Genomic DNA, 5,017 nt, shown 5'->3' with positions numbered 1-5,017 from the left:
GAAAATTATCCCACTGGCATACACATGGCATGGGTTGGGGGCAGACCAGCCTGAATCTGTTCACATTACCTTCTGGTGAATCCGAGCACCAGAACAGAGTGTGGGCCGAGCCAGGTTCGGTTGCAACACATACCAGTACACAACAAGTAATGCCAAGGTGAGATGAGCCGTACCAGATGTGGCTGCAGCACACAAACAGCACATGTGACAATCAGGGAGGAGGCAAAGCCAACAGGGGAACGTGGGCACCCCTGCTGGATAACTACTTCCATTGGAAAGTGTGAATGCGGATGGGGGCAGTTCAGACTAGGCAGGGCTATAGCACCTGTGGGCCTCACGGTGAGCTGACTGTTCTGACTGGTGCAAGTTAAAATTAGAGTGGGTTGAGGGGTGTTTGGGCTTAGCCACAGCGTTAACTGGCAGAGGCTGGTACTAGGAGCCAATTCTGACAAGTCAAATGCCAAAACTACCTGGAGACTGCATACTCTGGGAGTGGGTGTGGCCTAGTAGGGAAATAGTGGGCACCTCCCTCAGGGTTACCACCCTCACTGGACAGCATGAAACCCAGGCTAGGAGCAGGGGTGGCTTGACAGAAAGGCACCTGCCAGTGGGTGTATGGGCTGGATAATAGGTTGGTTGGGTTGAACCAGGCTTCAATGTCCATTGACGTGTGCGAGAGCTAATTGGGATGTGGGACAGACTGGACAAGCCTGCAGTGCATACTGGCAAGCATGGGAACCAGGGTAGGGGGCAGAACTGGTAGGGGTTTTGGGGAGTCGCCCCAACTAGGCTGTAGCTCCAACTGGTTTGCATGAAGACCGAGTATGAAGTGGGTAGAATCGAGCTGGACTACAACACCCATTGGTTCACAAGGAAGACAGGGCTGGAAGCCGAACGGACCCAGCAATCGCAACGACCAGCATATGCATAAGCTGATTGGTGTGACAACAGTGTTGGAGTCTGTACTAGCAAACTCACTCAAGAATCAGATCTGGGATCAACTCAGATGAAGTTTCTTTGGATATTTCTCGAACTGAACTGCTGATCTTGGAACCCCAACCATCAAGAGACTGTCAGCCAGTAGACTCTGAATAGGTTTCATTACGGTTGGGACGGAGAGATTGGCAGCAATCCAGAACTGATGAACTATCAAAACTGTATGAGCAGGACCCTTGGAGTGCGCCTCATGTTGGGGATCGGGGATGGGTGGGAGGTAGGGTGGGGCTTTCCCCTTTGTTACTCCCCTAACCCTAGATACATGGCAAAATGATTATATTAGCGTGGAAACAATGATATTACCCACTTTCACCCTGTAGCCCGTGACCCTTTGTACCCTAATAAACTAAGATTATTAAAAAAAAAAAAAATTTAAATGAACTTCACTCTAGTTATTCAATATCACCAAAGCATACTGAGTCAGTGCATGTGTGTTATATCTAATTCGAGCAAACTGAAATCAATGAAATGTTAAATTGAAAACATGTAGCAATAAATGATATTATATGCAATTGCAATTCAAGCCAGGAAACTAATACAACTATAATCCTGGAAACCCATTCATACATGTGCTTCTATGATTCATAAAATTGCTGAATTCCTTAATCTAAGATAAATATCATGAGGAGAAAGCTTTCTTACCATTACACTGAGAAATAAATTGCTTCATCCAAGAAACCAGAGAGAATGATGCTCAGCAAGCTATGCCTCTGATGTGAATCCATAGTGAACTGAATCCTCAAGATGTGTTTATACTGAGGGGATGGTACCCATTAATTTCCCTGCTGACTGATTATTATCATTTAACTTGTAAAAGCAGGACAGTTTTGGCCTGTCATCTTTAAAAGAGTATCCACTCAAGGGAAATGTTTAAATTTTCTGGTTTCTGGCAGACATCAGTGGAGAACATCTGCATTCCACACTTAGTTTCCCTGCTGATTATTCTCTTTTAATTTGTAAAACCGGGACAATTTTTGACCTGTCATCTTTCGGAGAGTATCTACTCAAGGGAAATTTGAACTCCCCTGGTTTCTGGCAGATATCAGTGGGGAGTATTTGCATTCCACTTTTATCACCTCTGGACTCATTTCTCCTGATAGGCCTGCCTGGGCAGATTTCTGCTCTCAGTACTTGCTAACAAAGAAAAAGGGTAAGCTTGATTCATGACAAGTGCAATCCACAGCTGATTTCTCAGGGGAGCCCCACTGTCCAGGAGACTCATGGGGGATTCAAACTGATTCTCATCTGTGGATTTCAGGGAACAATAAGCACCTGTAAATCAGGAAAAGCTAGCTTCTCCCACTGGTCCACAGGAAGGATATGTTATCCAACCAGAAACATCCCTGGCCCAGATCACATACATTGACGGTAGAATGCAGGCTGCATTTCCATTTCCAAGGTAACACAGTTCCCTGGGACAGAAAGGGTAGAATCCCTTTCAACAGCACAGAAGATAAAGCTCAAATGCTTATTAAAGATGCAACACCCACTCTTCTGTGCTGTGAAATAACACCCTCCGTTCGCTCTGCAAGTGTCACTTACATTCACCTTGTTCCATACACTAAGAAATAAAGAAACTAGACTACTGGCCATGCTCCACAATCATCTCTGTTTGCCCCTTGCCTAAAATTGAATATTTTACATGAGTGAAATAACTACATCTTTGATCCCTTTTAGAAATTCAATAACTCCTGATTTAAAAGTGATGATGTTGTTCTTTAACTCATTATGGTCCAGTTACCCATGTGAGCTCTGTGAGGAACAATGATACTAGTCTATGAATGCTGGTTTTTAAAATGGAGACTTCTGTAGAATTAGACATGCTGGGTTTGTCCTGTCAGACTCACGGTATAAAGCTGCTGCTGCTGTCCTTCATTTTAATCATTTAGTTAAGAGGATTACTATGTCCCCATTATGCAATGTGTAATTTTTTGGTGAAACATATTTCTATATAAATGTATGCATGTGCATGTGTAGTTATGTGTAAATGAATTCATTTATTGAGAAGCCAAATCCATGGATAAAAATATTGAATTTCTATCCACTTTTTCACTCCCACAGAAGGCTTTGATATCTCAGCCTGAGGCTGCATAATTCTGTGACCCAAGAAATTCATCCAAATGGCTTCTGTAAGTAGCAAGCACTAAACTACATGATGCCTCAGTTGCTACCTTCCACGGATTATATTACTCAGAATCAGAAATCAGACTCATACACAAGATTCTAATGCAGGTACTTAACAAGAAGAAGTCAACATTCCAACCAGAATTTTAATATTAAGTCAACTATCATACCACCACCCAAAATATCTCCTCTATGCAAAATAGAACTATATAACATATTCAGTGTGAGCTCCTTGCTGCCAATGACTCACCTAAATACATCCTCTGAGTCTAACTGAAATGCTGTGTCTTGTAATCAACATTTTGCAATTCCAAATTAGTACCTCATGCTATGCAACGACCTCTGGAAATCGATCATTTTATTATTGTTGTTGTTCTTGTTATGTCTTTACTAAATGAGCAGGATAGCTTTCTAGGGTGAGTGAGAGAATCTTCACAGATTTGCCATTTCACATTATCACTGAAAACAAGAACATTACTGCACGAAAATATCTGCATTACTGCTGGATCCCCAAAGAGAACTACCAGACAAAATAACCTCAGAGATCAGTGTTGGAAAAGAAATTACTTCAAATGTCATAACTGAAAAGACATCATTAATCACATTGGAAGTGAAGACTGGGATGGGATGTTTAAGAAAGGATAAGAGAGGTAAAACTGCTCAGTCAGCAATGGAAAGCATTGTTTGAGTCTGTTTACTTCACTGATTTGTCCCTAACACCTGTAACAGTATCTACTACATAGCAGGATAGGTTTTGTGACAAATTATTTAGTGAACATAGTATTGGTTAGAGAGTAGTGATTACTTCCTGTGAAACATTATACATTAGTCTCTGCCCAAGCAATTGGCATGTATTTTAGTCTTTGCCTTAGCATTTTGCCCATGCTTTTCTTTCTTGGTTTTTAGAACACCTCTACTCCCATAAGATGTTTCTCTGGTTGCATTGAAATGTGGCAGGGAACTGGAAATGGATGTGGTCATGCACTGAAGCAAACCAGATGGGGTCACCTTGACATAATAGTATGCTGTTTTGAGAACAGCTCATTCCCAAAGACGACCATCACTACCTCCAAGGATAGATTTCCATCGTAGATAATCACCCAATGTGAGGATCTGCCTCTAAGAGATTTCACCAAAGGAATGTCACTACCTAGGAATAAGTATCCATCACATAATCTGGGATATACCTAGATTGCATTCCAAGCATACTTCTACATGTCTGTATGTGATACAGTAACCTCATGCCTGGGTATATATCTTAGGATATTTTAAAGTGTAACTTAATATTTATTGGAACATTATTCACAACATTAGAAGGTGAACTCTAGTCCCTCAAAGTTGAATGAGAATTTAAAAACGTTATGTATCAACAAAATAGGAAACTGTGAGGCTTTAAACAAAAGGAAGTTTTATCATTGACTGCATGATGGAAGTAGGAAATGCCTTAGCAGTTGAAATAAATCAAAATCAGAAAAATTACACCGTGAATTCAGCTGATATATAAGAGGGTATGCGTTGTGCTTGCTTTGGCAGCACATATACTAAAACTGGAACAATACAGAGAAGATTAGCATGGCCCCTGTGCGAGGATGACCAGCAAATTCATGAAGCATTTCATATTAGTTAAAACAAACAAACAAACAAAAAAGGGGGGGGAGTATAAGTCAATGAACAAGACAAAGATTTAAATCATAATTAAGACCAAAATCCAAGCAAGGAATCCATCAGGAAAAAAAAAATCAAAATTTTGCATGAAAACAGGGATAGGAAAAATTGGAAGGTTTACACAGTGATATGAGATTTAGTATGTATAAAATATAGAGGCGCCCAGCACCATAGTGTAGTGGCTAAATTCCTTCCTTGCACCTGCCAGCATCCAAAATGGGTGACCACTCTG

The 5,017-nt window shown here is 41.2% G+C and overlaps 1 non-coding gene across 1 annotated transcript; it reads left to right on the top strand.

Annotated features, from left to right (window-relative positions):
* Positions 1–4,637: 4,637 nt before the first annotated feature.
* On the top strand, positions 4,638–4,744 carry LOC121150505. The gene has a single exon (XR_005882978.1). It is a non-coding gene; the product is annotated as a U6 spliceosomal RNA (small nuclear RNA).
* The last annotated feature ends 273 nt before the right edge of the window (positions 4,745–5,017 follow it).

The sequence above is a fragment of the Ochotona curzoniae genome, unplaced genomic scaffold (assembly GCF_017591425.1).
Source record: "Ochotona curzoniae isolate NIBS_2020 unplaced genomic scaffold, NIBS_Ocur_1.0 contig_2146, whole genome shotgun sequence".
In the NCBI taxonomy this organism is placed as follows: domain Eukaryota; kingdom Metazoa; phylum Chordata; class Mammalia; order Lagomorpha; family Ochotonidae; genus Ochotona; species Ochotona curzoniae.
The sequence above is the reverse complement of the archived record's forward strand: the minus strand, read 5'-3'. Positions and strand labels throughout refer to the sequence as shown.